Source organism: Prinia subflava, chromosome 11 (assembly GCF_021018805.1).
Source record: "Prinia subflava isolate CZ2003 ecotype Zambia chromosome 11, Cam_Psub_1.2, whole genome shotgun sequence".
Taxonomy (NCBI): domain Eukaryota; kingdom Metazoa; phylum Chordata; class Aves; order Passeriformes; family Cisticolidae; genus Prinia; species Prinia subflava.
The window spans coordinates 9,537,764-9,565,326 of record NC_086257.1 but is presented as its reverse complement, the minus strand read 5'-3'; the positions used below and the strand labels follow the sequence as shown (position 1 = coordinate 9,565,326).

At 39.9% G+C, this 27,563-nt stretch overlaps 1 long non-coding RNA gene across 3 annotated transcripts in view; it reads right to left on the bottom strand.

Annotated features, from left to right (window-relative positions):
* The window catches only part of LOC134556290 (uncharacterized), an 88,449-nt gene extending 61,175 nt beyond the window's left edge, over positions 1 to 27,274 (bottom strand). For all 3 annotated transcript variants that reach the window (XR_010081635.1, XR_010081636.1, XR_010081637.1), the window contains exons 1-2: positions 26,766 to 27,274; positions 26,553 to 26,639 (exon numbers count right to left, since the gene is read on the bottom strand). This is a non-coding gene — a long non-coding RNA (uncharacterized LOC134556290). The remainder of the gene's footprint in view (positions 1 to 26,552; positions 26,640 to 26,765) is intronic.
* Between the last annotated feature and the right edge of the window lie 289 nt (positions 27,275 to 27,563).

The following is a 27,563-nucleotide window of genomic DNA, read 5'->3' as shown; positions in this document are numbered from 1 at the left end:
AGCACTTTATGGTCTTTGACTGAAATACTAAAACACTACAATAAAGATGCATGCACAGTAAATACAATGCATGGCCACATTCTGCCTTTACTTCCCTCTTGCTTAGTCCTGTTAAAACCAGCACTACATGGTGCATAAATCAGAGCAGAGCAAGCAGCCTTCTTTGCACTTAGCACTATCACAACACAGCTTATGAAAGAGGGAAAAAAGTCACCAATCGAAAACACAGCTGGGCTCATCTTAGAATAGGGGTGCACCTGGTGCACCCTGTGGGAGAGTTTAGAGTGGGTACTAATCACAGGCTGATTTACTATTGAGATTGCTAAATTATTTTGAAAATGTTTCAATTCACACAAATGTTCCCAGTGCCATCTAACTCTACTGAAATATGAGATTTTTTTGACAATGTACTGGCTAAAGTAGTGCAGCCAAAGGCCTGACCTCCACCACAGGAGCAGCACTCAAGCTGATTACAGGGTGCAGGCTCAGCAGGGCTGCCCAGGCTGTCAAGTGGGAGGTGTAGCTCCAGTCCCAGGGCCTCAGAGTCCCAAATCAAACTGAGACTACCCTGATTTAGAAATTGCTGGTGTCCAGTGCAGCCGCTACTACACCAGATACTAAAAGTAGATGCACATGGTCTGCCTTTGTACCAACTACAGCAATGGGAAACAGAAGTGAAAAACCTCACTGAGCGGCTTTGTTCCAAGCCCACACATGGGCATCTCTGCTGCACACAGAGTCACCCTTGGGGTCTGGAAGAGTCCTCTTTGGGCTACCAACAAGGCCTCAATGACTGTGTTAAAAACGTCTGCATGAAGCCTGGGATGTAATCTGTCACTGAACTTTTCCTGGCAGTACAAAACGTGAAACTAGAGCATATGTCAGACTGGACACACTGCCTTGAATACTGCAGTGTGAGGCTGGTCTCCCAAGGGCAGAGGTTATCATGGCTGGGAGCTTTGGGAAGCAGGGAAGGATGAGAATAAGGAACAGGCTGGTGATCTCTTCCTTCCCCAAGTTCACAGGGCACACTGGGATAGCCACTGCGGGAACACATTGTGTTCTTGTCAAAACCATAAATGAAACAGAGAGGGGCAAGGAGCCAGAGCAATGATTCCTGCTGGGAGCTAGAATGAATCAGAGAATGTCCTATACTCTGAAACACAAGTTTCCACATGGCATGACACTGTGCATGGAAGGGGGAGGTGAGGATACACAGACAAAGGTGAAAGCCAGGCTATGAGAGCACATGGAGTTCTGCCTGGTTTTTTCCTGCAAGAGCTGAAAGTGGTGTTTTACTAGGTCCCCTAGAGATGGGGATGACCAAGTTCACAACCTTGGTATCTTGGCTGGGGTGTGATTTGGATGAGGAGATTGACCCCGTGCCTGACCCTCTCTGTACCTCTGGATTTGGTGAGCTGTGGGCAGCCCCTGCCCTGGCTCACGCCAGGCTCCAGGTGTGTGCTGCTCTATTCTGTACAAGGGCTGGACTCCAGTCCCCTTTTGCTGCAGACAGCTGTGGTCTCCTGGGGCTTCCCTCTCTGACCCAACACCATAAATGCTTCATAATATATTTCAACAGTCCTTTCACCTCTTTCTTTGAGGAATTACAGAAGATTTTGTTAACCATTTAAATAGTGCCAAAAATTGCCTGGTATCAACCTCATAATAATAAAAGAATTCATTGATTTTCCACAGGTAAAAGCAGGATAAGCCTCATGTATATATCACAGACACTTATTCAGACAGAATAAATAAATTCCATCCTACAGCTGTTTCCTAGGTAACTGAACCAGGACTACAGATACAGACAGTGCGCAGCTTAGAATTGAAAAAACAAAATGCAGCATTTCCTTCCATCTGCAAACTTTTGCTTTTGCGGACTGCAAATATGATGGAAATGTTTCAAAAAATGAAATGTGTAACTGGAAAATATGCACCTATTCTCATACAGCCAAAACATGGAATTCTGAGAGTCCTGCAATATATCACTTCTCTAAACCAGTCAGAACAACCTTGTCTGTGACTGGATTTCTGCCAGTGCCCAAACCCCTGGGAAGCCCCAGGGAGCAGTCACCAAAAATTGTGGTTGTGTTTTTCAAATGTGAAATCCATCTTAGGATTTCATCTTAGGCAAATAGGTTTAATGTGCAAGCTGAGAGGAAGTCAGCCCTGTACAAGGGACTGCTGAATTGTCTTCCAGCAATGTAAGGTCTCCCTACCATTAATAAGCCAGAAAGTTCCAGTGGATGGTACAACCTTGCATCAGCAAGGTGTGAGCAAAATTGTTCATCAGAGAAACTGCACACCACAGATGTGCTGCAGGGAAATGCAATCAGATCCCTTGTAGCCCTGTTCTGCCTTATTTTGTCCATGAGTTAGAGAGGTAAAAAAACCTCAACAAAACTAAACACCCATGGTTTTTGTCAGGGAAAGCAGCAGGTGCAACTTTGCACCTGCAATGACAACAAAGGGAGAGCAATTGTGAAAAATCATTGGAGTTAGACAGAGGTAAAATTTATTTGGCTTCCCACAGCTCTAAAGGCTGAAGTACTTTCTCTTAGGACCTTGCATTCAGCTAGGAAAATCAGAGAAAATAAAAGCCATCATGCTGGGAATATTCTCGTTTCATCTATGGGAAGATTAATGTGCTAGTAATCAGATGCTAAATTACATTTGTTTATGACATTGTAATAATTACTTCTAAATATATATTGTGCTGCTTGAAATAAATGTATTTGCTTTTTAATATGGCTCTATGGAACAGTATTTCTGCCTTATGAATTAGCACATTTTTTGTGATGAGAATCACTCAATATCACTTTAATGACAACAGGCTGATAAATATTTAACTGAACTGTTTTGTTAGCTGTAGGACCACAGAAGGGCAAATGTATTTGATCATCACTAGAGTGGAGGTGATCTAGTTTTCATCTCCTAAGTGAGTATGAAATACTCTGAAAAATCAACAAATGTAGTAATGTCAGTGTGAAAAATAAAATAAAAATAATTCCTTCAGTTATCCAATTACATCTGGTTACTTTTTAAAAGATGCAAAATTTGAGTGTCAGTGTGGGGAAGGAAACTCTTTAAGGAATGACATCAAGACAAACTTCTATTCCTGTATAAAAGGGCCAGAAAAATCATAAATGCCAGTGGGAAAAAGAAAAGTCTCCTGTTTTCATGATGAATTAAATGCAATTTTTAGAAAATTAATTACAGTATGTAACTATCCACCCCACACAAACTCGATTTCATAGACTTCACACTTTCATGGTGCCAACTTTTTGTTGAATTACATTTGTGGGGTCCTAGTCAAAGCAGTGGGGTTATATATGGTGAAAGTCCATGCAAAAATGGGCTCAGCCTCTGGACATGTACAGAGCCCATAGGGCCAGAGTCCATCTCTTCAGCAGTAATTTGAATGTGTTATGTTAAAGTCTATTGACTTCAGGGGATGAACTGTTAATGTATGCCTATGTAAATGTAGATAGAGTCAGATCACCCACAGCTGTATCCAGCCCTGCAGCTGTGAAGCAGAGTCAAATCCTGATGATATGGGTTCAGTGGTTCTGGTCCATTTCACTTCCTTATGCAAATTCTTAATCTGCAGGGAAGCAAGTTCCCATCTTCTCTGCTTCCCATTTAAACTCAATAACTCTGAAAATTGCTTAATCTGCCCTTTTGCTGTTCATTAGCAAAGGGGACTTGCAATAGTAACTGTTCTGCTACAGTAGTACAGTACATACTGCTCCTAGTAAACCTAAGAAAACAAGTTTTCACCTGTACTTCAAACAGAACATCCTTAATTACCAGAAAAAAAAGCTTAGTTTTCCTGTTAGTTGGCTGGTCAGAAGCAAGAATTAAAACTGAACAGAAAGCACATTTGTCACCAAAATTCAGAGATTCCATTTCAAAGCCACACACATTTGTCAAGCAAGAAGGCATTCAGCTGCTGTAGTCCTTCGCCTGAATGTACGTATTTTAAAATTTGATCACCTACATAAAACTAAGAATAGGATCATATCATTTCATTGGCTGCAAGTCATAACCTTTCCAGGTCCTGTGAATACACCAGGCAGTAAAATCCTGATGTTCCCATATATCACCTAGCAAGAAACAACAGTCCCCTGGGGTGAAGCTCTTTAGTAAGCACAGCAGGTCCAGGATTTTGCAGCCCAGCCATTTCAACCTTCCCCTGGGTAACATGAAGTGCTTGAGGGTCAGGCTGGGCACACAAATCCCAGAAGTTTGGTGCATTCTCATGGCTGGCCAGGCACCAGGACACAGCCTGCTGTTACCTGTTGCCCTGGCATTGCAGATGCAAGGGTGCCTAAGTTACTCTGACTGGTTAAAAGGCTAGGGATGCCTCTTCTGAACAGAACGTCACTTGCCACACAGACCTGATGTGAAGAGAAAGCTGCAGCCTGCCAGGGGACTGCAAATGATCTGCACTCCCTGGTGGATTGTCTCACATGGAAATCTCCTCTGACTTCAGTTTTGCTTCTCCCTGCTGGACAGTCTTACAAAGGGTGTTCAAAAGCAACCTGCAGAATTAATACGTCAGTGACTTACTAAAACTAGATAGTTTGAATGTGCAAATACAAAAGGGAATGCAAAAACAGACAAGAGAGCCCTGAGGAGTCATTCAGTGCCATGCTGATGACGAGCTCCAAGAGAAGAATCTACTAATACTGCCTGATGAGCTAGCTCCTCCAATTTATTGGAACACACAACTAAATGTATGGGAAAGCTGTACCACAGCTAAGCTTTAGAACAGAGATAAGGCCACGAGCATGATAAAGCTACATACACCCACTGAACTTTGTAATGCAAACTGCATACAACTTACAGTGTACAAAATGAATATATCCATGACTTGGTTTATATTTTCCACTTCACCTTATTTCTCCCACAGCTGTAATTAACATTACACTGCAGCACAACAAACTGCCTCCAACTTCTACCAGACTGTCCCTATCTCAGGATTCATACTGGGAGCAACCCTTGTTTGAAGCAATCAAAACCAAAGTTCATTTACTGTCCAAAAGAGCTGATGGATGGAAGGATCAAAGGCAGCTTGACCCAACCTCTCCCTTTAAAACTCATCACTTGCAGAGGAAAATGTTACGCATACTGTATATACTCTATTGTGTTTAGTACATCAGGATGTATTGTAACATCAAGCTCAATGCAGAGTCAAAAAGCAGATAAAGAATTAAGGTTCCTTCATCCTCTCTCTCGATCAGCTCTGTGAACCTGACAGGATTTTTGTCCTCTTGCTTTTGGTTGCTTGTTAATTGTATCAGTTATTCTCTTCTGGCTCTGTTCTAACCTGGCAGACTTTTTTTCCATGCAGTCTGACAGTGAATTGAAATCAGAAGGAAATAAATCAGAAGGAAAGTGTTTAGCTTTGTTAAGTTCAAAAGCTGCACCATTTATGCACAGAGAACACAAAACGTACACCATTTGAAAGGAAGCAAGCCCCAAGTAATTAACCTCAAATACTGTAATTATCAGTGTTGTTTTCTTTTTAGTCTAGACTTCTAAGAAATCACTTCAATTACTGTTTTGTTATTATGGAAACCACTTAATATGAAACACCTCAGGTTAGAAATGTTAATAGAGGATGAGCTTATGTGATCACAAAGTCCTGCAGTGATGGATCAATAGAGGTGGTGTAACTGGCAGGCAGCCATCAGCTCAGTTGTTTCTTCATTTTAGAGCTACTTCTTGTACAATATTCATATAAAATTAAATGAAAATTGTTTTCCTTATGTTTACTTAGTGAAGTTTTTCCTGACTGAACAAGAGTTGGTATTGGTCACAAATACAGAAATGCTCCTAATTTCCCACTGCATAGCTAAACCAAAATTTGTTCTTATTTCTCACCCTAGCATACTCTTTAACTTTGTAGGAATGATAGGCAGTTTGCACACAACACTTATTTCAGATGGCTGTGGTTCTCTTCTGCTCCCTTCCTCCTTTTGATCTATTGCAAAGCCCACTTTTAACAAAAACTATATACTTAAATGACCAGTGGTATTACCCAAACAGCCTTTACTTTGTTGAGAGTGACGAGTTGAGCCAGGCTTTCACATCTCTAAGGAAAAATAGCGGGATTTAGATGCTACAAGCTCTATATCAACATTTTTCACATGAAAATAATAGAGACTGTTTCTCTGGCTCCATTTCCACAGAGACATCAAGCCTTTTTGGCATGGATAGCGCAATGCAATGAGCCAGCAGTGCTTCAAGGACCACCTCAGAGTAGGTACTCTGTGGGACTTGCTGGTGTCTAGGCTTTCAGTTATAACTGAACTATGAAATGAAAAATAATAGATAAACATTGGAGTCTGCTACAAAACAGTTTGCAGCTAACATGGAAGATTATACAGGCAGAACATGGTTGTTACACTCACACGAACCATGGTATCCTAATTTTTAACTTTAAAGTGTGAAAATAAGAAACAAAAAGCACTCAATGTTTTCCTCACAATGGCAAATCACTTTTTCAGGACATGAATTATCTTTTCCTGGGCCAAATTCTTATTTTCTATGATATTCACAAGTATCTTCATGTTTTTACAGAGCTGAGAAAACACCCCAAACACCCTGTAATGTTGCCAAAACCTACTACTGTTACTGTTTAAAGATAGAGTAGAGGAGAGTGCATTGGCACCATCTTAGCAAAGGAGGGAGGCCTTCAGCTACCACACCAGAAGCATCTTCATCCCTAGACATATGTGCCCCAGGACTAGAAATGCTTTTTCCCCCTTGCTTTACATCATCATTAATAGCAATAATTTAATTGATTTATTATAATGACAAGCAACCCTGACATCCAACCCATCAGGGAACTGCATAAGCAATTAAAAATACAATCCTGCAGAAAGCATCATGAAACTGATAACATAAAATGAAATAAGTTATTAAAGTTCCACTTAGAATTCTTATGAACCTATAAATATATAGTGAAGTATATTAAGTTATTTCTCCCAAATGTAGATAGTTGGCACAGAAGCATGTTAATAAATAAGGTATATAGTGAGAAACAAGGGACACAGGCTTCACTCCATAGGTCTGAATAACCCTTTGCAAAATAAATTTTGCAAAATAAATTATGCAAAATATCTCACATACTAATAACAAGAAAGTCTTTGCTCTTAGGGATGACATATTCCCAAGATTTAGGATGCATGTTCCCACTAATTTTTTTTCAGAACCAGAGAGAATTGTATGGTAATTGCTGATTCTGCAATAAGAGTTCTAGCAATATTGTTAACTGACTTTCCCTCCCAATGTCGGCTGGTAATACAGTAATTTTTCCATCTCCAGGATTATATTACCTGCCAACACAACCCCAAATGGCTTGGAAAAGAAGGGAATTTTATTGCACTGCTTTAGGCCATGTCTACATTGGGTAGTTGTACCACTTTAACCATGGTTAGCTTACATTAAAGTGGCTGGTGCGTACATCAGACTGGTTTTCAAAGTGATTAAGTACCTCAGGCTACACTAAGCAGCCCTCCTTAGAGCAGACATTAATCCATTTTGCAGAAGCCTGTTCCCTTTGGAGTTCATACGGCCCTAGCTGCTCTGCTGCCACAAGTCCTTTACTCAGTTCCTCTGTACCAAGCTGCCTTGATATTTCTGTGTCTCCAGTGTGTTGATGCTGCCTTTGCTAGATGCACTTTCTGTTTAATTATCAGTAGCCCTACAGACATCAACATATCGAGCTTATCTATCTGCTCTAGGACACGTGTACCCCTCTGGGCCTCTTCATAGATCAGCGCTTAGTTCTTAGACCTGACTGCACTTGCCACAGACACTTACTCAACCTCACCACAGGAAGATATCCTGCAGTACAGATGCTTTCAGGGACTTGCTAGAGCAGAAAGGCAAAAGGCTGACCAAAGCTTCACTCAGTGCTGAGTTAAACTAGAGGACTCTGGTAAAAGTGCAGTAAAACGAGGCCATGATGGAAACACAAGCAGGGCTCCTAGACAGAAGGTGACAATTGCATTTTTGCACTCAGACTACAGATAAAGCTAAAACCTAACAGGGTGCATAGTGCCATAGTGCCTGCACTGTGATAAATACCCACAAGGGAACTGACAGGCTCTGAGGACTCCCTGAGGGTGCCCAGTACCCCTTACATAGAGGGGGTCTGAAAGAGAGGTATGGGGTGCCTGGGACTATGCAGATGGGATTAGAGGCAGAGTGGGCCAGGAAGGGCAGCCACAATGAAACACAAACTCAACAGTCATCCCATCACCACTGCTGGGATTTGCCAGCGAGTATACCGTGCTGTATTGAAACACAAGGGCCCACAGGATTTTCAAAGGGATGAGTTTTTTCTTAGGAGCTCAGCTGAAGGAGACAGTCTCTTCCACCTATTTGTTCAGTGTTCTCACAGACATCACCTTTGTTCTTTAGTACATGACATTCACAGCTTTCCTCTGCCATGGGGAAACTCCTGAGTCCTTCCTCCCAAATGCTATCCCCACATTAAAAATTGATACTTTTACTTTCTGACTTAGGGTGCACTTTTGTGTTCATATTTAGGGCTTCATCCTCTTCACACAACACAAGGCCATGTCTCAAGGGGAGTGTGTGAAAGCCAGAGGGGGGGCAGGACTCAGCCCTGGCATCACAGCATCCCCAGCCCAGAGCAGCTGGTGGCAAAGCCCCTGCTCTGCGCAGCAGCAGGGGAGCGAGAGGGCACAGAGATGCTGCTGCTTTGGGAGCAGCAACAGGTCCTGCTGCAGAGGATGTTAGTTTGGGATAGGAGGGGGAAGAAAGGAGAACAGCCAGAATCTCTCCTGCACTCCACAATGCAACAGAGTGAGGAGACAGAGAGGACACGCACTGCATCAAATCTTGTCCAAACACCACACCATAGCCTCTGGTCAGATGAGAAAGGCAGTCCCCATGAGACGTTGTCCTTACTATCCTTGAGATCTTCAGAACTGGAAGATTTTTCAAGCTCTGAAGGTTTTTTCTTCTTTACCACAATAAATGTTCACTGTGTCTTAATTCTTGAGCTGTATGCCATCCATTCTCTCTTTCTCTCCATTTGGGACAAACAGGCCAAGTGAACATGGGATTACTTGCACCTTGAGTAAAGTATTACCATAATTTCTACAGATGTTAAGTCTGCTGACAGCCAGCAGCTACATCCAGAGGAAACTGGTTCTGTTTTCACTAAAATTAACTATAGAATGTCTTCTGCAAGTCCCTATGTAAAGCCAGTGAATGCAGAAACCCTGCCTCGGTGCACTCTTGGGGGAGTCACTTTTACTGAGGTGAACAAAGGGCCAGGAACCACTATTTACATTTTTACAGCTGAGAAACAGAACAGACTTTCAGAGCTGAGACAGGAAAATGGCCTGCAAAGACAGGTGAGCTATCAATAGCCCTTGATTAAAACTCTTTAATTCAGACTGCTTTAGTATTCAAATTTCAGAAAGAGAGAAGGGCTCTTGCTTCTCACTTCAATTCTATTTCAAGAGAAAAGACTCTTTTCCTTTCCAAATACAACAAAAGATAATAAATTTTATTTGTTCCTAACTTTTGTATGAATAAAGGAGGGCTATAATTTCTAAGAAAATTAAAATAATGTATCACCATGCTGCCTTTGTGTTTCTCTTTTGTGTTGCAAGCTCTTTCCTTTACTCTTGGATTTGCCATGAGCAAAGGGAGTGAAGAGAGCTGCAAATATCATCTTGAGACCTTTATATGCAAAAGTATGAATCATGAGTGGTTCCTGGCTTATTTGCCTGTTTAAAGCATCTAGTGCCAGCTACCTTTGCAGAGTATCCTGCTGGGCTCCACACAACTACTCCTGGAAGCTGCAGATCTGCCTGAGGTCCTCCACTGCACCTTCTCTATCCCCATAGAGACCCAACTGTTTCAAACTGCAGTGGGTGCTGTTCTTTGTTCAAGATACCTAAATGAAGCCTGCTGCTGCTTCCAATATTTTTAATTTCCAAGCCACAATGTAGGTCAACACGTATGTCAGTCAGCCATGAAATATTTTTGGCAGGAAGGAGGTGACTTTGTTTCTGAAACTGCTCCAGCACCTCCCCATTTCCCACACTCAGGGGCCAGGTATTGATCTGCTCTTAGCCCTGCCCTGCTTCTTGCATTACCCATAGGATTTCTCTGCTGTAACTACAGCTCCCTGCTTCCTGGAGCTCTCTATCCTTGGCAGGCTCAAGAACTCTGGTCTCACACATATAATTGGTGCGATGAATACCAGTATGTTAAAGATTCAGAGGTAAAGTTGGCCCTAGAACTGCATTGCACACTGTTAACTACTTGTGAACACAGAAGGCTCTCAGCTCCCCTCAATGAATTCACATATAATTTTTGCATCATGTTCTTAGGGACAATTTGGCAGTGTATAAATTGTGGTTGCAAGAAGCCTCTTTTACTTAATTCGCTTGAGTGATTTTATTAATAGTTTTCAGATCTTTGGCATTATTGCATCATGGAAGCATTTTATAGAGAAACACACAGCCATACTTCTGGGGCTTTGAATTTGCATTACTCCAATTAAAACCACAAAAATCAAAATCCCAACAAAACCATGAATAAAAACCTCTTGCTTTGGGATCCACTCATGGAAGGTTCGGACTATCTTCACTGAAGAACACTAAACCAGTTCTGCTTTTCCTGCTGAAACACATGGGATCTGTTCTTGCATAAATAATTGTGTTTAACTGAGGGCTTGCTGGTTGGCTTGCACAAATGGGCACAAGATCTTTTACATTACTTCAGACTATATTTTGTTTAATTCAATGTTTTATTGGCACATGGTAGAATAGGTAAAATGAATTTGTGAATTCTAGATACAATAACAGTCATTTTGTTTATGAAATTCTGCTTTCTTGGTGTGCTCCCAGAAAAGTTGAGGAGTTCTAGTAAAAAAATCAGCCTTCAATCATGCAACTGTTTGTAAGTGAAAGAGCCAAATATCATCCAGGAACCACAAAATATGTATGTATGAGAGTGTGATTTGGACTGAAATAAAACCTTTCACTTGCCATCAGAAGGGAAGAAAACTAAACAGTGCTAAATAAAGACACTATAAAGGTTAACATTTTACCAGAGTATAGTTCCTGCTCAGGTACTTTAGGGCAGCTTGTTCACTCTCATAGCCTTGTACTATTTCCTGTGGGTGCTGCCCTGAGAGCTTGTAACATTCAGGAACAGACCTAGCAGACAGTTTTCATATGCTAAGTGCTACTTTCAAAGCAATCATTGCTGCTTTTAACTTGTAACTGATGTCTACAAAGAGCTAGAGACTTCATTTGGAAGAGCAGGGGAATAATATTATGGATATATAAACAATATAGGAGAGTCTGACATCTGTGCACACAAGAAATTTCTGTTTGAATGGCAGTGATCACTTTCAGCATGGCCATTCGTCTCTCAATACATTTCCTAATTAATTGATTATTATAAACCTTAGAAATTAGACCTTTAGCTTAAGAAATAAAGCATTATTCAGCCCAAATGTTTATTATAGAGTATATATTAAGTAGTACAACTAAGCACTGATTTATTAGTCTCGAAGACAATGCTCCAAAATATTTTTTCCAAAATAGAATGGCTGTAGAAGTTATAACCTTGCTGACAGAGGTTAATTTTTCTATTTAAAGGCAGTATTTTCATCTTGGCATCTAAATTCACTTCAATCTTGTCTAAATTACCAGCAGCTGCTGACTGAGAATTATATATCAGTAGGCATGGGCTGAAACTGGAACAAATTTTTAAACCTAAATTGCTTGATAGTTAAATGGCAGTAACTCTGCCCAAACCAAAATGGACTCTGAGACTGAAAATTTTGGTGCTGATAACCTATAGGGTTGGTTTTTTCCCAAAATACTATACCTGTTCAACAGTTATTTGTAAAACATGCCTGATAAAAACTCCCCAAAATGTACTTTGTTGTAATGTAGTTATTTAGCAATCTTCATACTCAAGAGCTCTTTGGTTTTCTCAGCATCCCAGGCAGAAATTTTCACTTAACAATTGCTTGAACTTTTAGAGCTGACATAAAACAACACCAAAAGAGGAAAGTGCACATTTCTCTCAGTTGCACAAGTATAAAGCAAGAATAGCTGACTACACTACCTGAAGGTAGGTGTTTCCAAGTACATGAGAGGAAATGTTATGCCTGATAAGCTTTGACTTTATTTTGAATTCATTAAGGGACAAAGTCCGGCTCACAGAGGTGTAAGTGTTCAAAAGAGAGGCAGGCGGACACTGCCAGAAGGGAAGTGCCTTATTCCTGTCAAGAGCATGCTTTCCCTTGGGACCCTGAGAAGAGCAGTCAGAAAAAAGCTTTCTCTACACTCACTATCATAGGAGAGATTACTTTAATCCTTTAGAGTTTGAGAATGGAAGGGGAAGAGAAGGGCTCTGTGTGCCTTCTCTCCAGTTGAATGCTCAGTAATAGACCTCAGCTGAGATAAAGCTGACTCAAAATTTTTTTAATTGAAAATAATTTATTTCCCCGAGTACCAACATATCAACTTTACAAGGCAGGTTTCAGCTGATATCTTATATGTTGAAGGTATCATACTGTCATTTAACTATTAAAGCTAATCCCATCATCTTTTAATAAATTCTTCCATTATTTTAATCTCTTCTAGGGAGAGAGACTCATTTTTATGTACTTTGTATTTATAGGTCCTGCTCCTGCTCTGGATTACTCCTGATTCTGAAGTGAGGACCATCACTAGTACCAGTCAACAAGAGCTGCTGCAAACACTCCCTCCTAACATTTGCAAAGTTATACAGACAAAAGAGTAAATCTAGTTCTGGTTACTAGGCCAAGTATCTTGCTGAAGGACCTAGTCCACTACCATGAACATCCACTGAGGCTGCAGCAAAACTAAGTTACAGACAGTGTCAGTCTCAGCATCTTCAGAGATGGACAATCAAAGTTAACACAAGGAAACTGGTGTTTCTCAGCTTTTCTGAAAGACTGAATCCCACCATGTCTGTGTTTCTTAAGCGAGCTGGCCTCACTTCTCAAGAAAAGCTGTATGCATATCACAGCTCTGCTCTTCAACAAGCATTTTTGTTCTTAACCTGAAGTCACGTGCAGCCATTTTGATGGCCAAATTCAGGTACATCAACTTACACCCTTAAAGCAACATACAAAAAGTCTCCTAGCTCATAAATTGTCCTTTCAACAGGGCAGCATTAGCAGGAAAATACAAAGCAGCTACAGATGTTTTTATTTGCTGAATCAAATTTAATAAAATAAAAGTAACCAAGTGTCCACTCATGGTCATTGACTAGGCATTCAGTGCTATGACTTTTGATTTTTACAGTGCACAGATCATCCTGACAGGAGAGAATTCAGCTGGAGGAAGCATCAGAGGAGGAGGAGCATCCCAAACCCAGAGCTGGGTCCTTCCATTAGCACCATTCCATGCTCTGCACAAAGCTTCTCCTGAGGAGAGCAGCACATGGCAGGGCGCTGTCCTGCTCAGTCCTTTGGAGAGGCTGCTTGCTGCATCACACCCTGCTAGTGCTCAGGGGACTGTGTGCCACCAGTCTGTCACCTCCTGCCAAGGGCTTGTGGCTCAGGAAACACAGCGGCAAGGAAAGGAAGGGTGTCTTTGGGTCATGAGTGCCAGGAGTTGGTGTCTGCACCCAGCCCTGCGGCACTGCTGTGCGGCCTGGCAGCAAAGAGCCATCGCCCACTCTGAATCTGCAAATGCAACTGTTTTCCCCAGAGTTTAATTACATTGATACATCTTTATTAGGGAGGTTTCTTCCCCTGCCTAAAGCCATGGCTCAGAGAAGGTTTTTTCCATTGCAAAATCTAGGATTAAAAGCAGATACTGCTATGTTTCCACCTTCACAAATCAAGATGATTGTTCATTAGATTTCTTGTTTCACTTCCAAAGAAGATAAGATAGTTACATGATAACATTAACATGGGTAAGACTTTGATTACTTGCCAATTTAAGTTTAACTGCTTAAGCCGTGTGCAGAAACCATGGAAAACTGACCGTGGGTAACACAATGCAGATGTATATGATGGCAGACAAAGAAATTAGACCTTGACAAAGATGATGGCTTTCTAATTTCAGTTTTTGTGGGGGTAATAAACAAACAGAGCTCCATCTGCTGAAAATTCACTTCCTAGGAGCAAATCCACAAATTCCAGGTGATCACAGGGGAAACATTATTCTGCTACTGGACATTTAACAGAGTGTTAAAATGCCACGATCATTTTTGGGATCCTTTTTATAGTTCTTTGACGCAACATCTGAGCTTGCCTGTTAGACTTCAACATTTGAAAACTTATGCCAAGAAAGAAATAGAGCAGAGCTATTTCTTAGCAAGCCAAAGGAAGAGTTACTTAAAGGGTGAAGACGAACATTTTGAATGGGAAAATGCTAAAAAAATCCAAGGAAATAATAAACTGTTCCTGACGCTAACAAAAAACCCAACATAAGTTTTTAGTTCTATAAGCAAGAAACTGTAAATTACATGTGCTGTCAAAGCATGAAAATTCATATTCAGGAGATTTAATTGAAACAATCATTCCTATATAGAGTCATCACTACACACCCTGTTCCTTCCTTCTGGGTGCCACTCTGAACATCAAGGCCTGCTGATGTGCTGCTTGTCCCTGTTGTCTGCAATACCTCTGGGTATTGGTTTACAGACAGACAGACAATGTCCTCCTGTGTGGCTTGGGTGAGAGGTGTCTTTAAAGTGCTGCCTTTCACCTTAAACAAGGGTTAGTGTGCCAAAGGTGTAGCAGAACAAGTCCAGAACATCTCCAAGTCCACCTGCTGCAAATGCGCAGACCAACACAATAACCTCACTTTGTAAATTGCTCAAAATAAGACATCACTTGATACTGAATCCGTTGGTCTAATAAAAGATATTTCTGCTCTACACAACTCTTGCTTTGTACTGAATCAATAACAGTCGATCTCTTATTTCCTTGGGGCAATTTTGTCCCCTTCATTAAAGAATAGAGAGAACAATCAAAGCATAGATCTACTCTGATTTTCACAAGGGTTTTGAATGCAAGTAGGCCAACCAAGAGTAAAACTCTTCCATTTTGTCCTAAAGTACTGACTGCTACATCCACTGTGAAAGTGACCAAAAGTATATTATTTATGTAGCTTCATTGGTTAACAAAAATACAGCATCTTCTCATTAATCTTTTTCATTTCTGGGCTCTTCTTCCCTTTTTAATGTTTTCCAAGTAATTGACCTCTCCTGCAATCATTGTTCAAACCATTGTCAGCTGACCCATCTTTTTCATCCAACCCTCAACTTCTATAACAATTTGTAACAATGCTACTGGTTTTTATAGTTATTACTGTTAGGCAACAAATGCCTTCTATTACAGTAAGTCACCTGTACAAGTAATTTACATATCAGACTTCTGTTTTCCATTTCCAGTTTCTTCTCAATTTCTTCCTCTCCTGTGGGCCTATTCTCACAGTGTACTTTATGAGCTGGAACTCTGATATTTGAACCAGCTATACTGATGTAGCTGAATTGCAACAATGACATCACCCTCTTCCTGAAAGTGTTTAATGGAATTTAATTTCTCCCCTGTGTTAAAATTCCCTTTTAAAATGGACTCAAGAAATGAATGCAAGAATTAAGGTTCTTTGTTTAAGTGTATTGTCTTCAACTTCATTTTCAATTTGTTTTACAGAATGTGTTTGCCAGCTGCTCTTTTATTGTTTTCATAAGTCTTTATATCCAACTTTCTAAATACTTATTATTTGGCCCAAATTCTGCTCCCTAATGTGCATGATCGGAAGTCAAAAGCATATCCAAGAGCTGAAACTGGCTCTAGCTATTCACCCGCAGCCTGTCACATCTTTCAGTATTTTTTTGCTATATCCGTTTCATTTTTCTTAAATGATCTAAGCCATTTTACTGAGGCAGCTTTTAACAGACAAGTGTGTATAACTAACAGCACGTTCACTGAATTTAAAATTACCCAGGTTTTATGTTTTAAAACTTAGAGTGAAGCGGGTTATTTTAATACAATACTCCTGACAACTGAACAGAATCCAGTTCTACTCACAAATTGGTGCAATTTTAAATATTACTTCAATTAGGAAGCCAGATCACATAAGTTATAGATTAAATGGGTTAGAAATCTTATATGATACAATATTATTTGCCAAGTATTATAGCATATAGGTGGTATTAGTAAATTCCCCTCCTCTTACATCTTTGTAACATATTTCCAGGCACTTCTAGCACCTCACTCTATATAAACAGATGGAAATCTTTTAGACAAACATGGAGTTAACTTGCCTGTAGATAACATGAAATACAGCTGTTAATTCATGAAATATAAAATTTTGAATCTTAATAAAAGTATTTTTACTTTAACATGAGAGTCAACATTTATATACTTTGCCATTGTTTTACCCTTTATTTTAGAAGTCGACAAAAACTAATTCAGAAAACAGAACATTTTAAATTTGTTTTAAGTTTTCACACACTGGGATATTTTTACTAAAGTACTGGTTAAGGGAGAAGATAGTCCTAAAGAAACATTTCATAGATCAGATGATTTATTTATGCAATTAAAAATTTACAGTAGGCTTTCAGCAAAACCTACCATGTTGTAAAATGACTTTTACCAGCAGTAAAATCATTTTACCAGCACCAAGAGGAGAGTTCGTCCTTACTCTGAAGCAGCAGGTGCTAGCTACAACTAAGTGTGGAACAAAGCCTAAGCAAAATTAGTTAACATACTTATGTTAACTCCTCTTGCTGCCTGTGAGTTCAGGCCCTTGCAGTAAATTTGACACATGAAGTGGCTGTAAGGATTCAAGAATGAGTCAGTCACAGTGAGTTACTGCTGCTGTCAAAACCATCCATCACTGTGTCTAAAGATTCCCATAGTTGGCTGCGAAACTTGTAGATACCTTGTAACATGAATGCTATTGCAGCTGTACTCAGTTATATCAACAGATGTTTTAACAGAGACAGGATGCTGAAAGAAAATAACCCAGCTGGCTTAACTTCAACATGCAGAAAAATACTTGGACTCCTTAGAAATACTTAGAAGATAATATGACATTTGACACATCCATAATGGACATTACAGTGTAACAGAAGGGAATGAGGTTGATTTGACATTATTTGTTTCAGATAACAGGTGCTGTGGACAAAGGAGAAGGAGTAGATGTCATGCCCTGACTTTAGTAAGGATTTTGAAATGGTTTGAAAATCATATCCAGAGAGCAGCTGTCAGCTGCTCACTGTCAGGAGAGAAGGGTGTCTCAAAGAAGAGTTCTGCACTGGCTCTGGTACCACTCACTCTGTGGACGTTGGATGGTCAAAGTTAATTTGAATTCTACACAAACAAAAAAAAAGAAAAGAAAAAGTAAACCCACAGATACAAGTCAGTAGGTAAACCGAGTATTTTTTTTCTAAAAAGAATTTAACAAAATAGGATTGTGCGTGTAGCTTACCTATAAAACAGATCAGGGAACTGCAGCCAATTGCAAACACAAATTCCATAACAGTCACCTTGCTCTATTGATCTTGCATGTGTTACAGAGCAAGAATTACCTCCCCTATGGCCACCAGATTATAAGAATGATCAGTTAGGGCAGGGGAAAGAAATTAAAAATATTTAATGCCTAGAAAATGCAGCACAAACTATGGCAGGAACAGAAAACTTTCCATTCTCATAGAAGACAGCTTTGAGGGCTTACAGGTTTCAGCTGATAGAAAAGACACTAAAGAAAATGGGGGAAGGGCAGTGTTCAGAGATGCAGGAGCCAGAAACTACTGCAGTGGCCTTTCCTGCAAGGTTTTACAGCAAGAAAACAGAGGCAGTGTTGAGGCACAGCTGATCCCACCCTGGGAAAGGAGGGTGGTTCTTGCAGATCTAGAAATACATCTCCTATAGAGAAGGGGGGGTTTAATACTAGTCCACTTGTGTTTCTACTGCTGGACTGAAACTCAGACCTCTGTTAGATATTGATTGTTGTTTCCTCTCCAACTCTTTCGGAAGCTCATTCCTTTGCTGCTTGAACCAAAAATTCCTTATGTTTTCTGCATCACCTTACAGAACATACTGTGCAATTGCTCTTACCTGGCCTGAAACTAACAGCACAATTAGCTAAAAGGCACAGATCTGCAGGACTACAAACAGTGACAAACCATCAGGGGCACTCCTCCTGCCCCATGTTGACTTCTGTTTGGGCTACAAAATATTTCAGATTTTCTCTTGTAGAGCTGGTCTTGAAGGAAAAGAATATAAGCTTTGCCTTTCAGACCAGGGAAGGAGTTAAAAAAGCATGAGAAATATTTGCATGCTTTGTTTTAGTTGTTCCACCAGAAAAAGTAATTCCATGGAAATGTATCATGAGAACATTACAATTAATTAGATGCAAAACCCATAAAATTAATCTTTGATAGATAAGTACACAATGGAAAATAAATGTTGTTATTTACACCTGATAGAGTGTAAAGTTTTTATGACAATTTGTACTATTTGCTTATATTCAGAAGAGTAAATTAGAAAAGATTTTTGATAGAAAACTGCACTTTGCTTGTCTTTCTTTTGTGAAGCAAACCTTCACTTCACAAAGTATTCTGTACACATTGACAACATACAGATCTCATCCAAAGATTTAAAAGTTGTTTTTAAATGTCTGCAATATCATCTGACTTATGGGATGGATGCCACTTTCTTCCATATTGCAGAGAAATTGCATTCCACATCACAGTAAGCCCAGAAACTCATGACACCTCCCAGATGATCAGTTCTTGGTTTTCAGAAAATATTTACACCCCATCCCAAATAGTCAAAACTTTCCTTGGAAGTTATCCCTTCAGAACTTTAAACAGCTTTTTTTTTAGTTCATAGTGTATACCTGTTCAACTCTCAATTCATCTATTAAAAGTAATCATGTTTTTGACATTGGGTCTGTTTAAATTGACAGCTCAAGACTTTATCTATTCTCACCAAATATCTACAAAATCATAAAAACTCTCTATTCTTCTCTATCAAAAGACTTGCTTCCTTGTCCTCCTTCTGCAGAGATAGAACTAACATGCTGCCCTTGGCTTCAGTGACTGTGAGGTTGTGTTTCTAGAAATTGTTTCTTAAACTAGATTTCATTACATTTCACTTCAGTCCTTATTTTGTCAGATGCTAAAATAACCCATGAACTTGGTCTTGTAAGATGCTAAGCAAACCCATGAATTTAGATTTTTTTTCTTTAAGCGGACACTGATTCCCATTACAACAGAATTACGACAGTAACAGGAGATAATACAATTATCTGAATTATCTGCTTGACAGCCATGTGGGAAGAGCAAAATGTAACAGTTACTCCCTCCCCATTTTTCCAGAAAGCAGGTAAGGAAGTGACTGAACATAATTGTGGTACCAAGGATCATATACTCACTAAGCAAATTCTTTTCTTCAGTAACTAATCATAATTGTTTATTAGGTTATTTTTTTCTTTATTAATCCCTTGCACTTTCATTCACTCTAACATTGCAAACCTGCCCTGTCTGGCTGCACTGGATGTTGTAAAGACTTACTACAAGGAGTCATTTGTCCTCCAAATGGGTAATGCAACAATAAGCATTATTAGACACACTTGTGATAGAATATCTAAGAATTATTATACATTATGCAAAGATTTTTTTTCCATCTATAAGAATGAGTTTAATAAAAAGTTATTAGAAAAAGAAAGGCTGAATAATTGTTTGTTCTAGAAATAACACATTTATGCCAAATGTTCTATTTACATCCTGTTTACCTCAAATTCCACAACGATGCTTTGTTTGCCTCAATCTGGTTTGCATTTCTGAACACTTGTCACTATCTGTAGGTAGCTATTTTGGTTACATGAAAAGATATCAAACCTGCATTAGGCAGCTTTTCAAACACAATTTCAATCCCTTAAGTTGTTAAATGCTTTACCAGGATTTTAAAGGGAAGTAGGAAAGAAACTACATTATTAAAGATGTTTTCAGTGAAAACTTCAAGGGTGCCAGCAAAGTGTTTTAAGAACACACAGCCACCTGGACACTCTTCTGAATTACTGATAATTTCCTTCCTAGGACAAAGGGCCTCATCCACAGTAAAAGTACTTTTCTGACTGTCCCTATAGACAACTTCTGCAGGTCTAAACTTCACCTTAGAATGCTGCCACAAGCCGTGACTTGTAGCCTAGTGTAGGGTTTAGTAACGATCTAATTAGGAAATCTGTCTTTTGCAACACTAGTTTCCATTCTCAAAATGCCAATTTCCATCATGGAATAAATGAGCCTAATGCAGCCCAGTCCAAGAATATTCTATCCTTTTCCATAAAAATGCCCAGGCCAATGTTCTAATGCTGCTGCAGGAATTGATCCCTGTTCCTGAGCTTTACAAGAACATTTTAACACCATCTATCAATGCACTCAGAAATGGCCTTAAATAGACACAAATTGGTCTCAGCTTCAGACTACAGATCATCCTGAGGAATGAGAATTTATTTAGGACTAAATTTTTACCCTTTTTTATAAAGCCAAGCCAAGTAACCATGGGAACCATATTAGAGGCCACTTACACACCTGCAACAGTCAAGACAAGATCAGTTCACACACACCCTTGGGCACTCACAGCCACAATCAAAAACTACCACACACCATGGCCTCATCCCACCCGTGGTACTGGTGCTGCCCTTCTGGGTTTGCCCAGGGAAGGATAAAGCTTTCCCTGCTGAGCAGTACAAGCTGAGCACGGTGCAGGCATTGGCAGGGTCTCATCCAGCCTGTGCACAAGTCCACAGCCAGGGAAGTCCTCGAGCCACAAAAAAAGCCCTGCCTCACTCTGAACCTTGTTTGTCCCCAGCCAGAGCCCGAGGTACCGAGGACTGTCCCTACTACCTGCAGCAGAAGGACTCAGCCCTGAGGAATGGGGCAAGCAGGGACAGCAGCAGCCACCAGTGGGCCTGGCAATCCCATTCCTGCACAGCCCTGGGCTCCACCTTGCAGACACCACAGAAAAAAGGCAAACTCTGCCAAGGTGCAGAGCACTCACTAATATCACCCTGCTGAGAAGGGACAGCTGGGCCCACACCCGCTTTCCAGGGAAGTCAGTTTAAATCCACCCTTAAAAACCACAAACTAAGACTGTTCTGTAGCCTCCATGACCATCCTACATGCAGCTATTAAATCCACAGCTAAGTTAGTCACAAATTAAACCAGAGCATATGACTCCTGCTGGATAGAACACAATAATTTTAGTGTAATAAATATACATTTTCAGTTGACAATCAGGATATGTTGAATTACTAGGATTTAATGGGTTTTCAGACAAATCTAGTCAGTTTTGAAATATGTTCTCAGATTTTAGTATGGAGACAGTTCAACCTTGACAGATTCCAAGATAGTGATCTTTTAAGGGCATTATGTACTTAGCTGACACAAATAGCATATTTTAATTACAGTTAATAAGAATCAGATTTTGTTTTGAATTCCATGATGTCAAACCTGGCATGCTCCTTTAAGGAGTCTGTACAAAGAGCACAATAGTTTTTTCCTGTAACTCATCTAAGCTTTTTTTTTTTCCTCATGTCAGTTTGACCTTGAAGAGAACATGGTGTCCTTTGAGGTCCTTTTTTAAAGAAAAAGTCACACTCAGGGCCAACAACTCTTTCCCTAAAGAGACCTCTGTCTCTTTAGCTGGTGAAAGCTGCTGCTCTATCATGCACCAAGAGGCAATGTGCCTTATTCTCTTTGTTTACAGAAGAACACAGCTAGAACTGAGCTCTGATCCCAGAAGTATTCACCACCAGCATGGGAACCTTTTGCATCAGTGTTAGGAGTTGGCTGAGACAGGGTGTTAAACATACAGCAGATCTGTACAAGCTTATACAAGGTCTGATCTCTCAGTTATTTAGAAAGGATAAGAACCAAGGCTCCTACAAGTTGCTAGACAATGTGAAAAGCCCAATTGATTTCAGTAAGCATATTTATGTATCACCCATTATTGAAGTGTCTGTGAATTTGGGTTATTACCCTATCAATTGTAACTATGTCAGTTAATTTATTACATTTGCCTGCATGTAACATCTGGTGTTTTTTACTGATATCACAAGCTGTCCTTCAGATTCCATCATCCTGTAATAGTTTTGCAGTCAGCTGTAAATATGCCAGCAGCCTTACTAGCATTTCACTAGGTAGTTCAGTGGAATTAAGCAAACAAGGCTGATAACAGAGATATTTTCCTATCATTACTGTTCTAATGGATTGGGATTGACTACAAACAGGCATTTAGAAAATCCACAAGACGAAGTTTTTCCTACCTGCAGTACCAGTCAAGTGCTTGTGGACAATAATTTCTTTGCCTGGTCCATAAAGTGTGCTTACAAAATTCTTCAAGCTCAATAGGGATACACATCTAAGATGGATTTACACCTCCAAGGAATCCTGCTGGCAGCTACTTTGTCACAGAGTGTAAGGCACAGTTAAGGGACTGTTAAGATAGTATGGTCTGGTCTCCTGCATAACACAGGCTAGTGAACCTCACCCAGTAATTTATGCTTCAAGACCATAATTTGCTTTTGAGGTATAGCATCTCTTTTAGAAAGATCTTCACTCATACGCTAAGTGGAGGTGAAATGATTACATGTCTAGGCAAGTTGTTCCAGTGATGAATAACCCTTACTGATAATAGACTGCCTTATCTCTGGGCTGAATTTACATAGCTTCACTTTTCACAATTTGATTTCTCTGTCTTTTCCAGCTGAATATAAGAGCTCTTTATAATTTTCTCTATAATTTTTCCCTACAAAGACACTTGACCACTGTTGAGTAACATCTTAACCTTTACTTGGAGAAGTTAATGGACCAAGTAGACATCTTTCAATACACAGCATGTCCTTATAGCCTAATTAAATTTGTAGTTCTCTGCATTTGCTCTTATTTTTAATGCATCTTTTCTGAAACTTCATACCAAAAGGGACCATATAATTTCTATGCCACCATGATTCTTTCTTACTTTTGTACTCAGCGAGCAAACCCTCAGAACCCTCTGTCCTCATAAAATGAGGAAAAATTACTTACAGAGAAGCTTTATAATAGAGTAATTAAAAACACATAGGCATTTAAAGATGCCTATAGAAATCTTAGAACATAATTCCCACTGACAAGATGAAAATACCTGATGGAGTATAAGTCTAATACTGGACATGACTGAGGATTAAGTCTGTTATTGAACACAAAAATTTCTTGTAATTACCATTCACAGAAGCAAGACCAACTTCAAGTATTTTTAGAATTTCCAATTTTATCTAAACTTCATATTTGGGTATGTAATTTTTAGCTTCAGGCTGCATTTTAAGTCTGAGAACCTTAGAAAAATTTCCTTAAAACCAAACCCACAAACTTTTGTCATTTTTTCATCCACCCTTACAAAGTCAGTTTTGAGAGGAAAGAAGTTGTCTGCCAGTAAAGTCTGTATTGTTGGAAAATAAATAAATATAAACAAGTAATTAGTTCTACTTGATGCTGTTTAGAAGTGGCATACAGTTAAATAAGCCCTAAAACTTCTGAAAGCCTTTGCGTGGGAACAAGGACTCTAAAGAGCACCCACTAACCAATTCCTTTGCTTGAGCCAGGATTTCTTGTGTTTCTATGTCAAATTGTCTCCCAGGAAACTGAAGAAAGCAGTCCCTGCTCAACTCCCCACAGATTTGTGAACCCTACTTTTCACGTTTTCTTCTGTCTGGTTCTGTTAGGGAGCTCACTGGTTTCTCTTGAGCTGTTTGTATACAGTGCGTGCCTATATTTGCAGTTATTTATATACACATACACGTGTGGATGTATTCCAGCTAAACTGGGTTTTACTATTTTAAATGGGGAGGATTGACTATGCAGAAAGTTTTCCTCTGGCCTGTGCACCAGCTCACTGCCTAGGCCAAGCCAGTTATTACACACAGCAACACTGCATGAGGCTCAGAAACTACTGAAAATTATTTGCATGTATAAATCATTTCACAGAAGTAGGGAGACAAATCAATCCGGATTTTATAAAACATTTATTCTGTCTGATTAACAACTACTTGAAACTGAGCTCTTTTTCCCAGTTTGTAACTTAGACTTCAAGATCCAAGGTGACTGCATTGCATTTGAAAAAAAAACAACAAAAAACAAAAAACAAACAACTAGCACTAGAGAATCACTGAAGACAAACTAAAGTTATTTGACAGATATGACACTCTTTCTGAATACCTTGGCTATCCAGATTCCTGTTATGCATTGAACAACTCCATCTTTTTAACTGCTTTACAGTTTTCATATCATATTACATGCCAGATGCATGACCACCCAAGATGGTTGGTTCTCTTATCAATAAAGAAATTACTAAAGCAAATGGGGTAGGGGAATTCTGTTCTAAAACTGAAACAATACCAGATCAAGATCCAGGGCAACTAAGTTCAAGGCTGTCTTGAAATCTGGATGACTTAATTACCAGCATTTACAGTTAGAAGCCAGGCACTCTGTGAAGATGATATGTTTAATGAAACCCACGCCCCAGGCACCAGAGTTGGCAAGGCACTTCTTTGTATTTAATGCATTGCACAACTGCCACAGATTTTGATTTTCTGCTTTGTACAGGGGACTGGAAAATACAGGGCAAAAGGCCTGCTCTAGTATGTGCCTCTGCCTTTCTGAAATACAATTTCAGCAGCACTACTGGCAGACCATTAGACATCTAGGCTGTGATGGACCAAGAACAAAGAGACCTCACCCTCCTCCACTGCTGAGCAGGCCCTCTCAGCTCTGAGTGTACAAACATGAGCATAAGTTACCCTGAAAGCCAGCAGAGCACTAGGAACTGTGGCAACAGCTAAATCATTAGCTGTTAGAGGTCTCCTTTGCATTATCTTTCTGTTACATTGTTCATTTCTCCCCTGTAGTTTTGAGCTTTATTTAACATTCACATATCTTGGTCTCTTTTTTGTTCACGCACAAAAAAAAAAAAGATAGAGTAACAGAGCCACACAAACCCCAATTCCCACACATATTCTAAAATAAAAGGGCTAAACTCATCAGTATATTCTTGTCCTGGTGACTAGAAGAGACCTACACCTGTTAGCAAGAGCAAATTTGTTCCTTGGTTATTTCCTCCAAAACGTCTGTAAAATTTTGTTCTAACAAAGAGTTTGCCTCATTAATATGTACCATGAGAAGTTACATGGAAGCAACTAGAAAGATCTAGTGCAACACTAAGCTGGAAAAAATTAAGTTACTTTTAGATTTTCCAATGCTATAAATAATTAAGGCTTTACCTTAAAGTAATTCTTCCTTCAGATGCAATGGGAAAACCACCAGAAATCTGAGTCATTACTATGAATTATAAACCTCAGATTAAATCTTGGTGAAAGGAGCCATGGAACAACCCACATAGCTAAGAGATATTTGATGGTATGAACAGCCATAACATTAGTAATTCCCTTCAACTTGATCAACTGAATACTATCACCACTTTTCTGAATTACCATATTATACTCATGTGGTTAAATAGTGAAGGCTCCATTAGAATCATAGAATTATTTAGGTTGGAAAAGATCTTAGGATTACCAAGTCTAACTGTTAATGTAGAACTGCCAAGTCCACCACTAAACCATGTCCCCAAATGCCACATCTACGTGTCACAAACACTTCCAGGAACTTCACCAGGAATGGTGACTCTACCACTTCCTGGGCAGCCTGTTCTAAGGCTGAACAACCCTTTCCAAATTTTTTTCCTAATGTCCAATCTAAACCTCCTGGTACAACCTGAGGTTATTTCCTGTTGCTCTACCACTTGTCAAGGGGGAGAAGAAACCCTCATCTTGCCCATCTTTGGTAGCTGTAGACAGCTCTATGGTTCTCTTTTATCCTCCATTTCTCCAGATCCCTCAGATCACACTCGTGCTGCAGACCCTTCCCCCACTCCCTCACCTTTCTCTGTACATTCTCCCTCAGACACAGCTGCCCTCAGCTTACCCGTAGCAAGCCTGTTTCCATTTGAGACTTTAAATTTTAGAGCTTATTTCCATTAATAAGTTTAAGGTTTCAGAGATGCTCTTATTTTTGAAAGACTTTCAGAATGCTCCTTAGAGTAAATTTGGTTTTCAACACTAATTTTTAAACTTTTTTCCTTTTCAAGCACACTTGTTTTTTCACACCTGTGATGTATGCTGTTAATGGACACACCTCAACTGAGAACTTCTAGCTTCAAAATCCTTTACACTCTGACCTTAGTCTGGAGGGGTCTAAAGCAAATTAAGTCAGAAACAACAAGAAATATAAAAAAATCCCCCATCCAGCTCTGTGTCCTTCTGACAAACGCAGGAAATAATGATAAAATTGGTTTCCCTAGGAGGCTTCAATGTCACTGATATTCCAAGCAAAAGACATTAAGATGATTATTATATACACCCCTCAATGAACACTAAATCCAAAGTATAGATAAATATAATACTGGCTTTTAGATCGGAAGACACTTTGAAAGTTCTCTGACTTACCTTTGCTTGCAGCTTTGCAGGTACTCTAGGACAAGCCTCCTTTGTTCTGGAAATTAGTTGGTTCTCAGGCCACAACTGCTGCCCTCTCTAAAAGAGAAAAGAAAGATGCCTTAGTAATGAAAAAGAGATTTTTAGCTCACCACATTTAAGAGAAGCACATCTAGGATATCTTTCTTCCAAACTACACTGCAAACCTTCCCCAGCCCTCCTCACCTCCAAGACCTCCACGCTGGCTGCACTCTCACTCCAAACGCAGCCTGAGGTACTGCCAGGGCTCCTTCTGTGCAGAGCCTGGCGAGGGGATCACTCCCAGAGCAGCTGAACCTCATCCCCCTGATGAGCCCGGCTCCAAAGCGGGCACAGGTGCTGAGGGCGGGGTTCTGTCACAGCTGGGTGTGGCTGGTTTCAGTGACAAGCCCTGCACGCACTTGCAGAAATGTTGCACACGATGCAAAGCTTCTCGCTTCCTCACAGCCCAGGCTGACTGTGACACAGATGCATTCAGGGATACTTGAGAGAGTGTTCTATCTGGCAGAACGCTTACAGGTGTAACTTTTTACACTGTAACTCAGCAGGGTTGCGTGACTCATTTGATAATCAGTGAGAGGTCTTTTAGCTGCCCAAACAAGGACCCGGGAAGGCAATACCTTCCCAGAAACTCCTTATTCACCTCCTCAGGACTATATACCAGAGAGAGGAGTGGTGACTGTGAGCAGAAACACCTGGTAATTGCTATTGCAAGGTTTCTGCAGAGCCAAATTAGAGACATAAACAATTCATTTCATTAGATTTTGCTGTTCAGAAAAGAATCATACGGGGAAAAATAATTGGAGTAAGAAAAGGGAAATCATAAAAATGATACTATTTGCACTTTCCAGGTGTAGTTTGGCTATTCATATAGTCATATGCAGAAATTAAATCATTGTAATATGCATGTTGGTGTTTCTAGTAGATGTTGGTTAAACTATTAGGAGTTTTAAGAGTAGGATACTTCAAGTCATTACTTCTATA